The sequence below is a fragment of the Bos indicus genome, chromosome 22, assembly GCF_029378745.1.
Source record: "Bos indicus isolate NIAB-ARS_2022 breed Sahiwal x Tharparkar chromosome 22, NIAB-ARS_B.indTharparkar_mat_pri_1.0, whole genome shotgun sequence".
In the NCBI taxonomy this organism is placed as follows: Eukaryota; Metazoa; Chordata; class Mammalia; order Artiodactyla; family Bovidae; genus Bos; species Bos indicus.
This window is the reverse complement of record NC_091781.1, coordinates 31,345,415-31,357,575: the sequence shown is the minus strand read 5'-3', so window position 1 is coordinate 31,357,575 and position 12,161 is coordinate 31,345,415.

Sequence of the window (12,161 nt, the reverse complement as noted above, 5' to 3'; positions counted from 1 at the left end):
TTTTTAAGATTCCTCATCTAAGCAATATTATGCAATGCTTGTCTTTGTCTGGCTTACTTCACTTAGTATGATAATGTCTAGGTCCATGCACATTGCTGCAAATGGCATGATTTCATTCTTTTTTATGGGCACATAATATTCCACTGTGTGTGTGTGTGTGTGTGTGTGTGTGTGTGTGTGTATCAAACCCAGGTCTCCCCCATTGCAGGCAGATTCTTTACCTTCTGAGCCCCTAGGGAGGCCTTTCTCTCCCTCTCTATGTATACACACACAGATACATGCATGTATGCACATACTACATTTATTCATTCATCTGTTGATGGGCATTTTGATTGCTTCCATGCCTTGGCTATAATAAATAGTGCTGCTGTGAACATTGGGGTGCATGCATCACTTTGATTTATGGTTTTCTCTGGATGTATGCCCAGGAGTGGGACTGCAGGATCATAAGGTTATTCTATTTTTAGTCTTTTTTTTAAATTGAAGAATAATTGCTTTACAATGTTGTGTTGATTTCTGCCAAATGCAACGTTGCCATTCAGTCATAATTAATGTGTGTGTGTGTGTGTGTGTGTGTGTGTGTGTGTGTGTGTGTATGTGTATCCCCTCCCTTGGGAGCCTCCCTCCCCTATCTTACCCCTCTAGGTCTCTCCATGGTGGCTTTACCAGTTTACATTCCCACCAATAGTGTAGGAGGGTTCCTTTTACTCCACATCTCTCCAGCATTTGTTGTTTGTAGACTTTTTGATGATGGCCATGCTGACTGCTTTGAGGTAATACCTCGTTGTAATTTTGAGTTGTATTTCTCTAATAATGAGCTGTTTTGAGCATCTTTTCATGTGCCTTTTGGCTTCCCTGATAGCTCAGTTGGTAAAGAATCTGCCTGCAATGCAAGAAACCCTGGTTTGATTCTTGGGCTGGGAAGATCTGCTGGAAAAGGGATAGGCTACCCCCTCCTGTATTCTTGGGCTTCCGTTGTGGCTCAGCTGGTAAACAACCTTCCTGCAATGCTCGAGACCTGGGTTTGATCCCTGGGTTGGGAAGATCTCCTGGAGAAGGGAAAGGCTACCCACTCCAGTATTCTGTCCTGGAGAATTCTACGGACTGTATCGTCCATGGGGTCACAAAGAGTTGGACATGATTGACTGACTTTCACTTTGGCTATCAGTACATCTGCTTTGAAGAAATTTCTCTTTAGGTCTTCTGCCCATTTTTTGATTGGATTGTTTTTTGATATTGAGCTGTATGAGCTCTTTGTATATTTTGGAGATTAATCTTCTGTCTGTTTCATCATTTGCAAAAATTTTCTCCCCTTCTGCAGGTTGTTTTTTGGTTTTGTTTATGGTTTCCTTTGCTGTGCAAAATCTTTTAAGTTTAATTAGGTCTCATTTGTTTATTTTCCTTTTTATTTCCATTACTCTAGGAGATGGATCAAGAAATATCTTGCTGTGATTTATGTCAGAGAGTGTTCTGCATATGTTTTCCTCTAAGGGCTTTATAGTACTTGACATTACATTTATGTCTTTAATTCGCTTTGAGTTTATTTTTGTGTATAGTGTTAGAGAATGTTTTGATTTTACTCTTTTACATGTAACTGTCCAGTTTACACAGACCCACTTACTGAAAAGACTGTGTTTTCTCCATTGTATATTCTTGCCTCTGTTGTAGATTATTTGACCATAGGTGTATGACTTTATTTCTGGGCTTTCTCTGCTGTTCCATTGATCTGTGTATCTGTTTTTGTCCAGTACTATACTGTTTTGATGACTGCAGTTTTATAGTATAGTCTGAAGTCAAAGAGCCTGATTCCTCCAGCTCAGTTTTTCTTTCTCAAGGAACCTTTGGTTGTTCGAGGTCAGTACTACTGTAGCTGTGACTCCTGGTCCCTGAGAACCCTGTGAAATTATCCCCTTCTGTGTACTTTCACATACTGGATCCACCTAACAACAAAGCTTTAAAATATGTGAAGTAAAAACTGACAGAAATTAAAAGTAAAATAGAAGAATCCACAGTTATGGTTGGAGACTTCACTATTTCCTTAGTAGTTGATAAAACTAGTAGACAGAAAATCAGCAAGGATGCAGAAGGAATAGACATCATTAACTGTTTGCAATCTAATTGGCATTTAGAGAATGCTCTATCCAAAAATAACAGATAGGACTTCCCTGGTGGTAGAGTGGGAAAAAACCCACCTGCCAATGCAGGAGATATGAGTTTGATCCCTGGTCTGGGAAGATTTGACATGCTGCAGAGCAACTGAGCCCGTACTCTAGAGACTGAGCTGCAACTGCTGAGCCTGTGTTTTGTAACTACTGAAGCCGTGTGCTCTGCAATAAGAGAAGCCAACACAATAAGAAGACTTTGCACTACAAGGAAAAGTAGCCTCTGCTCACTGCAGCTAGAGAAAGCCTGTGCACAGTAATGAAGGCCCAGTGAAATAAAAATAAAATAAATGTATAATTTTAAAAGAATAAAAAAGCAGATAATGTTCTTTTTAAGTTATTGTTGTTCAGTCGCTCAGTTGTGTCCAACTCTCTGCAACCCTATGGACCACATCATGCCAGGCTTCTTTGTCCTTCACTGTCTTCTAGAGTTTGCTCAAACTTATGTCCATTGAGTTTGTGATGCCATCCAACCATCTCATCCTCCTTCTGCCCTCAATTTTTCCCAGCATCAGAGTTTACAATAAGTCAGCTGTTTGCAGCAGGTGGCCAAAGTATTGGAGTTTCAGCTTCAGCATCAGGCCTTCCAATGAATATTCAGGACTAATTTCCTTTAGGATTGACTGATTTGATCTGCTTGCTGTCCAAGGGACTCTCAAGAGTCTTCTACAGCACCACAGTTCAGAAGCATCAATTCTTCAGTCCTCAGCCTTCTTTATGGTTCAACTCTCACATCCATACGTGATTACTGGGTAAACCATAGCTTTGACTATATGAACCTTTGTTGGAAAAATGGTATCTCTGCTTTTTAACATGCTGTCTAGGTTTACCATAGCTTTTCTTCAAAGGAGCAAACATCTTTTACTTTCATGGCTGCAGTCACTGTCTGCAGTGATTTTGGAGCTCAAGAAAATAAAGTCTGTCACTGTTTCCACTTTTTCCCCATCTATTTGCCATGATGTGATGGGACCGAATGCCATGATCTTAGTTTTTTGAACATTGAGTTTTAAGCCAGTTTTTTTCACTCTCCTTTTTCACCTTCACCAATAGGCTCTTTAGTTTCTCTTCGCTTTCTGCCATTAGGGTGAAAGTGAAAGTTGAAGTCGCTCAGGCGTGTCCAACTCTTTGCCACCCCGTAAACTGTGGCCCCCAGGCTCCTCTGTCCATGGGATTCTCCAGGCAAGTATACTGTAGTGGGTTGCCATTTCCTTCTCCAGGGGATCTTCCTGACCCAGGGATCGAACCCAGGTCTCCTGCATTGCAGGCAGACGCTTTAACTTCTGAGCCACCAGGGAAGCTGATAGGGTGATATCATATCCATATCTGAGATTATTGATATCTCTCCCAGCAAACTAGATTCTAGCTTATAATTAATCCTGCCCAGCATTTCTCATGATGTACTCTGCATATAAGTTAAATAAGCGAGGTGACAATATTCAGCCTTAACAGTTTTCCTTTCCCAATTTGAACCAGTTTGTCATTCCTTGTATGGTCTAACTCTTGCTTCTTTACCTGTATACAGATTTTTCAGGAAGCAGAATGATGATCTGATATTCCCATCTCTCTAAGAATTTTCCATAGTTTTTTGTGATCCACACAGTCAAAGACTTTAGTGTAGTCAGTGAAGCAGAAGTAGATATTTCTCTGGAATTCCCTTGCTTTTTCTTTGATTCAGCGGATGTTGGCAATTTGATCTCTGATTCCTCTGCCTTTTCTAAATCCAACTTGTACATCTGGAAGCTTTCAGTTCACATACTGTTGAAGTCTAGCTTTAAGGATTTTGAACATTACCTTGTTACCATGTGAAATGAGTGGAGTTGTATGATAGTTTGAACATCCTTTGGCATTGCCCTTCTTTGGGATTGGAATGAAAACTGACCTTTTCCAGTCCTGTAGCCACTGTTGAGTTTTCCACATTTGTTGGCATATTGAGTGCAGCACTTTAACAGCATCATCTTTTAGCCTTTGAAATAGCTCAGCTGGAATCCCATCACCTCCAGTAACTTTGTTCATAATAATGCTTCCTCAGGCCCACTTGAATAAACACTCAGGTTGTCTGGCTCTAGGTAAGTGACCACACCAGCTCATTAAGACCCTTTTGTACAGTTTCTCTGTGTATTCTTCCACCTCTTTTTTTAATTAATTAATTTATTTTAATTGGAGGCTAATTACTTTACAATATTGTAGTGGTTTTTGCCATACATTGACATGAATTGGCCATGGGTGAACATGTGTCCCCCATCCTGAACCCCCCTCACACCTCCCTCCCCATCCCATCCCTCAGGGTCATCCCAGTGCACCGGCCCTGAGAGCCGTGTCTCATGCATCAAACCTGGACTGGCGATCTGTTTCACATATGGTAATATACCTGTTTCAATGTTATTCTCTTAAATCATCCCACCCTCGCCTTCTCCCACAGAGTCCAAAAGTTTATTCTTTACATCTGAGTCTTTTTTGCTGCCTCACATATAGGGTCATCATTACCATCTTTCTAAATTCCATATATATGCGTTAATATACTGTAAACACTGTAATACGTAATACTAATACGTAAAAGACCGTATTAGTGTTTTTCTTTCTGACTTACTTCACTGTGTATAATAGGCTCCAGTTTCATCCACCTCATTAGAACTGATTCAAATGCATTCTTTTTAATAGCTGAGTAATATTCCATTGTGTATGTGTACCACAGCTTTCTTATCCATTTGTCTACCAATGGACATCTAGGTTGCTTCCATATCCTAGCTATTGTAAACAGTGCTGCGATGAACATTGGGGTACATGTGTCTCTTTCAATTCTGGTTTCCTCAGTGTGTATGCCCAATAGTGGGATTGCTGGGTCATAAGGCAGTTCTATGTCCAGTTTTTTTAAGGAATCTCCACACTGTTCTTCATAGTGGCTGTACTAGTTTGTATTCCCACCAACAGTGTAAGAGGGTTCCCTTTACTCTGCACCCTCTCTAGCATTTATTGTTTGTAGACTTTTTGATAGCAGCCATTCTGACCAGCATGAGATGGTAGTTCATTGTGGTTTTGATTTGCGTTTCTCTGATAATGAGTGACGTTGAGCATCTTTTCATGAGTTTGTTAGCCATCTGTATGTCTTCTTTGGAGAAATGTCTGTTTAGTTCTTTGGCCCATTTTTTGATTGCGTCATTTATTTTTCTGGATTTGAGCTGCATGAACTACTTGTATATTTTTGAGATTAATTCTTTGTCAGGTGCTTCAGTTGCTATTATTTTCTCCCATTCTGAAGGCTGTCTTTTCACCTTGCTTATAGTTTTCTTCATTGTGCAAAAGCTTTTAAGTTTAATTAGGTACCATTTGTTTATTTTTGCTTTTATTTCCATTACTCTGGGAGGTGGGTCATAGAAGATCCTTCTGTGATTTATGTCAGAGAGTGTTCTGCCTATGTTTTCCTCTAGGAGTTTTATAGTTTCTGGTCTTACATTTAGACTTTAATCCATTTTGAGTTTATTTTTGTGTATGGTGTTAGAAAGTGTTCTAGTTTCATTCTTTTACAAGTGGTTGACCAGTTTTCCCAGCACCACTTGTTAAAAGGATTGTCTTTATTGTATATTCTTGCCTCCTTTGTCGAAGTTAAGGTGTCCATAGGTGCATGGATTTATCTCTGGGCTTTCTATTTTGTCCCATTGATCTATATTTCTGTCCTTGTGCCAGTATCATACTGTCTTAATGACTGTAGCTTTGTAGAACAGTCTGAAGTCAGGTAGGTTGATTTCTCCAGTTCCATTCTTCTTTCTCAAGATTGCTTTGCCTGTTTGAGGTTTTTTGTATTTCCATACAAATTGTGAAATTATTTGTTCTAGTTCTTTGAAAAATACCATTGGTAAGTTGATAGGGATTGCATTGAATCTGTAGATTGCTTTGGGTAGTATAATCATTTTCACTATATTGATTCTTCTGATCCATGAGCATGGTATATTTCTCCATCTGTGTCATCTTTGATTTCTTTCATCAGTGTTTTATAGTTTTCTATATATAGGTCTTTTGTTTCTTTAGGTAGATTTATTCCTAAGTATTTTATTCTTTTCATTGCAATGGTGAATGGAATTGTTTCCTTAATTTCTCTGTTTTCTCATTGTTAGTGTATAGGAATGCAAGGGACTTCTGTGTGTTAATTTTATATCCTGCAACTTTACTTTCTATTCATTGATTAGCTCTAATAATTTTCTGGTGGTTTCTTTAGGGTTTTCTATGTAGAGGATCATGTCATCTACAAACAGTGAGAGTTTTACTTCTTCTTTTCCAATCTGGATTCCTTTTATTTCTTTTTCTTCTCTGATTGCTATGGCTAAAACTTCCAAAACTGTGTTGAATAGTAGTGGTGAGAGTGGGCACCCTTGTCTTGTTCCTGACTTTAGGGGAAATGCTTTCAATTTTTCACCATAGAGGATAATGTTTGCTGTGGGTTTATCATACATGGCTTTTATTATGTTGTAGTATGTTCCTTCTATGCCTGCTTTCTGGAGGGTTTTTAATCATAAATGGATGTTGAATTTTGTCAAAGGCTTTCTCTGCATCTATTGAAATAATCATATGGTTTTTATCTTTCAATTTGTTGATGTGATGTATCACATTCATTGATTTGTGAATATTGAAGAATCCTTGCATCCCTGGGATAAAGCCCACTTGGTCATGATGTATGTTCTTTTTATATGTTGTTGGATTCTGTTTGCTAGAATTTTGTTAAGGATTTTTGCATCTATGTCCATCAGTGATATTGGCCTGTAGTTTTCTTTTTTTGTTGCCACCTCTTCTTAATCTCTTCTGCTTTGTTAGGTCCTTGCATTTCTGTCCTTTATTGTGCCCATCTTTGCATGGAGTGTTCCCTTGGTATCTCTAATTTTCTTGAAGAGATCTTTAGTCTTTCTCATTCTATTGTCTTCCTCCATTTCTTTGCATTTTTCTTTAAGAAGACTTTCTTATCTCTCCTTGCTATTCTTTGAAACCCTGTATTCAGTTGGGTATATCTTTCCCTCATCCTTTGCCTTTTGCTTTTCTTTTCTGAGCTATTTGTTTTAAGAGTACATGGGTTTTACCCAGGAGAGGTCATATCCTGGATCATAAAACAAACTTTTAACACCTTTAAAATAATTAAAATCATATAAAATATTCTCTCTGATCGTAATGTATTACACTAGAAACCAGTAAGAGAAAGATGACAAAAAAAAAAAACTCCAAATAGTTATAAATTAAGCAACATACTTTGAACCAATCCATGAGTCAAAGGGGAAATATTAAGGGAAACTGAAAAATATTTTGAACTTAAAAAATAAAATCCTATGTAAACAGAATTTGAGGGTTGCAGTTAAAGTAGTACTGACCTGAAAATTTATAACATTAAATGCTTATGCTAAAAAGAAGAAAGACCTCAAATAATCTAAGTTTCTGCCTTAAGAAACTAGAAAAACAAGAGTAAAAATAACCATAAAGAACCAGGAAGAAGGAAGTAATATAGGAGAAGCTTAGTGAACTTTAAAATAAAAATCATAAAGAAATTCAAGAAAAATTGGTTCTTGAAAATAGAAGTATAACTGACAGTCCTTTTAATAAAACTGACAAAGAAAAAAGACAAAATTCTTACTATCAGGAATAAGAGAATATCACTACAGACATTAAAAGGATAATAAGGGAATACTACAAATAGTTGGAATACCACAACATTTAATACCCAGCCATTTTAGTCTCTCAGTCGTGTCCGACTCTTTGCAACCCCATGGACACCAGGCTCCTCCGTCCATGGGATTTTCTAGGCAAGAGTACTGGAGTGGGTTGCTATTTCCTTCTCCAGGGAACTTTCCGACCCAGGGATCGAACGCAGATCTCCCACATTGTAGACAGACTCTTTACCGTCTGAGCCACCAGGGAAGTCAATAAAACTCTACAGACTATTAACATTACCAATAAGAGCTAGGTGACCTTGATAGCATTATACTATTAAGGAAATACATAGTTTAAAATCTTCTGAAAAAGAAATCTTTAAGTTCAAGTGATTTCACTGGCTAATTCTACCAAACATTTAAAGAAGAAATAACGTCAGTTATATCCAGTCTCTTCGAGAAAAGAGAAGAGCAGGAAACACTGCCAAATACATTTTGTAACACCAAAGTTATCCCAATACTAAAAGTCAAAGGTAGAACCAAAACTACAGACAAATGTCTTTCATGAACATAAATACAAAAATCCTCAGAAAACATTAGCTAATCAAATCCAACAATATATAAAAATTAATATGCTGTGCCCAAGGAGAGTTTATTCTGGGACTGCAAGGCTGAGTCAATATTTAAAAATTAATCATTGTAGTCTACCATGTTAATACTTTAAATAGGAAAAACTGTATGAATATATCAGTTGATACAGAAAAGGGACTTAACAATTCATACTGAAAATCTATCAGCAAACTAGTAATGGAAAGGAATTTTCTCAATCTGATAAAGACGATCTACAAAAAACCTACACATAACATCCACAACACTTTATTTTAAAAAGGAGTGACTTCCCTTTAAGACAGAAAACAAAGCAGGGATGTCTGCTTCCCTCACCCTCACGCTGGAAATTCACAGATGATATGATCATCTATGTAGAAAATTCTGACGAATATCTTCATATTCCCAGAAATAATAAGTGAGTTTATCAGAGACATAGGGTACCAGGCCAACATAATAACCAGTGGTGTTTCTAGATGCTATTGATAAAATGTAGGAAATAAAAACTTAAAAATTACCACCTATAATCCTGCCACAAAATGAAATCGTTGGGTATGAATCTTACAAAACACCTGTAATATCTGTATGCTGAAAATTACAAAACACTGATGAAATAAATAAATGAATTAAATAAGTGGAAATACATACCTTCTTCAGGTATTGAAAGACAGCATATCAAAATAGTTTTCCACTCCATAGTAAAATGTTAGTTCATTTCCAAGTAAACTATAAGTTTAGTACAATTTCACTTGAAATTCTGTCATGATTTATTTGTAAATATAAAAACTGTTCTATAATTTTTATGAAAAAGTAAAGGATCTAGAATAGACAGAAACAGTTTTGAAAAAAAGAGTAAGGTTGGAAGAATCACTCTATCTAGTTAGAACTTTTCGGAGAGTTGGAATAATCAAGATGGTGTGTTATTGGCTCATGGATCACACATAGATAAATAAGATAGAGTCCAGAAGGAAATCAATACAAGTATGCCAGTTGATTTTTTTTAAAGGTGTAAAAGCAATTCTTTAGAGAAAGGAAAATCTTTAAAATGAAAGGTATTGGAAAAATGAAACATCTGTATGCAAAAATGTAAACCTTGACTTAACTTCACATCTTATACAAATATTAACTCAAAATGGATCATAGATTTAAGTGTAGAATTATAAAACTTTCAGCAGAAAATTTTCTGAACTGGGCTTAGTCAAAGAGTTCTTAGACTTTACAGCAAAAAAAGAATCCATAAAATGGAAGATCAGATCGGATCAAATCAGTCGCTCAGTTGTGTCCGACCCCATGAATCCCAGCACGCCAGGCCTCCCTGTCCATCACCAACTCCTGGAGTTCACTGAGACTCATGTCCATCGAGTCAGTGATGCCATCCAGCCATCTCATCCTCTGTCATCCCCTTCTCCTCCTGCCCCCAATCCCTCCCAGCATCAGAGTCTTTTCCAATGAGTCAACTCTTCGCATGAGGTGGCCAAAGTACTGGAGTTTCAGCTTCAGCATCATTCCCTCCAAAGAAATCCCAGGGCTGATCTCCTTCAGAATGGACTGGTTGGATCTCCTTGCAGTCCAAGGGACTCTCAAGAGTCTTCTCCAACACCACAGTTCAAAAGCATCAATTCTTCAGTGCTCAGCCTTCTTCACAGTCCAACTCTCCCATCCATACATGACCACAGGAAAAACCATAGCCTTGACTAGACGGACCTTTGTTGGCAAAGTAATGTCTCTACTTTTGAATATGTTATCTAGGTTGGTCATAACTTTCCTTCCAAGGAGTAAGCGTCTTTTAATTTCATGGCTGCACTCACCATCTGCAGTGATTTTGGAGCCCAGAAAAATAAAGTCTGACACTGTTTCCACTGTTTCCCCATCTATTTCCCATGAAGTGGTAGGACCGGATGCCATGATCTTTGTTTTCTGAATGTTGAGCTTTAAGCCAACTTTTTCACTCTCCACTTTCACCTTCATCAAGAGGCTTTTGAGTTCCTCTTCACTTTCTGCCATAAGGGTGGTGTCATCTGCATATCTGAGGTTATTGAATTTCTCCCAACAATCTTGATTCCAGCTTGTGTTTCTTCCAGTCCAGCATTTCTCATGATGTACTCTGCATATAAGTTAAATAAACAGGGTGACAATATACAGCCTCGACGAACTCCTTTTCCTATTTGGAACCAGTCTGTTGTTCCATGTCCAGTTCTAACTGTTGCTTCCTGACCTGCATACAAATTTCTCAAGAGGCAGATCAGGTGGTCTGGTATTCCCATCTCTTTCAGAATTTTCCACAGTTTATTGTGATCCACACAGTCAAAGGCTTTGGCATAGTCAATAAAGCAGAAATAGATGTTTTTCTGGAGCTCTCTTGCTTTTTCCATGATCTAGCGGATGTTGGCAATTTGATCTCTGGTTCCTCTGCCCTTTCTAAAACCAGCTTGAACATCAGGAAGTTCATGGTTCACGTATTGCTGAAGCCTGGCTTGGAGAATTTTGAGCATTACTTTACTAGCGTGTGAGATGAGTGCAATTGTGTGGTAGTTTGAGCATTCTTTGGCATTGCCTTTCTTTGGGATTGGAATGAAAATGGACCTTTTCCAGTCCTGTGGCCACTGCTGAGTTTTCCAAATTTGCCGGCATATTGAATGCAGCACTTTCACAGTATCATCTTTCAGGATTTGAAAGAGCTCAACTGGAATTCCATCACCTCCACTAGCTTTGTTCGTAGTGGTGCTTTCTAAGGCCCACTTGACTTCACATTCCAGGATGTCTGGCTCTAGGTCAGTGATCACACCATCGTGATTATCTGGGTCGTGAAGATCTTTTTTGTACAATTCTTCTGTGTATTCTTGCCATCTCTTCTTAATATCTTCTGCTTCTGTTAGGTCCATACCATTTCTGTCCTTTATCGAGATCATCTTTGCATGAAATGTTCCTTTGGTCTCTCTGATTTTCTTGAAGAGATCTCTAGTCTTTGCCATTCTGTTGTTTTCCTCTATTTCTTTGCATTGATCGCTGAAGAAGGCTCATACAAAAAACTATACATGGGCTTTTATGACAGATCTATGCATGATCACCCAAAATTGGAAGAATCCAGATGTTCAGTAGGTGAATGGATAAATGAACTGTGGTAAAACCATACACTGGAATACTCCTCAGTCATAGAGTGTACAGACTATTGACAGCGTGTAACCATTTGTATGACTCTCAATAGCATTATCCCAAGGGGAAGAAGTCTGTCTCAATAGGTCATTTCCTCCATGGTTTTGTTTATAATATTCTTGACCAGACAAAGCTGTAGTGATGGAGAAGAGATTGGAAGTTAAGGGTGAGGAAGGGGTGTGATTACAAGCACAGGGAAGTTCTTGTGGCTTTGGCTCTGTTCTGTAAGTTGATTGTGGTCATGGTTACATAAGTCTCTACTTGTGTTAAAATTCATAGTAGTGTACACTGAAAATGTTAGTTTTATGGCAGATTAATTAAGCAAATTAGCATGGAGATGGGGACAACATCCAAGACATGGACAAAGGTGCATGCGTGTGTGCTCAGTTTCTGCCATTGTGTCTGACTCTTTGAGACCCCATTGACTATAGCCTGCCAGGTTCCTTTGTCCATGATATTCTCCAGGCAAGAATATTGGAGTGTGTTGCCATGCCCTGCTCCAGGGAATCTTCCCAACCCAGGGATCAAATCCAAATCTCCTACATCTCCTGCTTTGCAGACAGATTCTTTACCCGCTGGGCCCACTGAGCCACCTGGGAAGCCCCTGTTCAAAAGT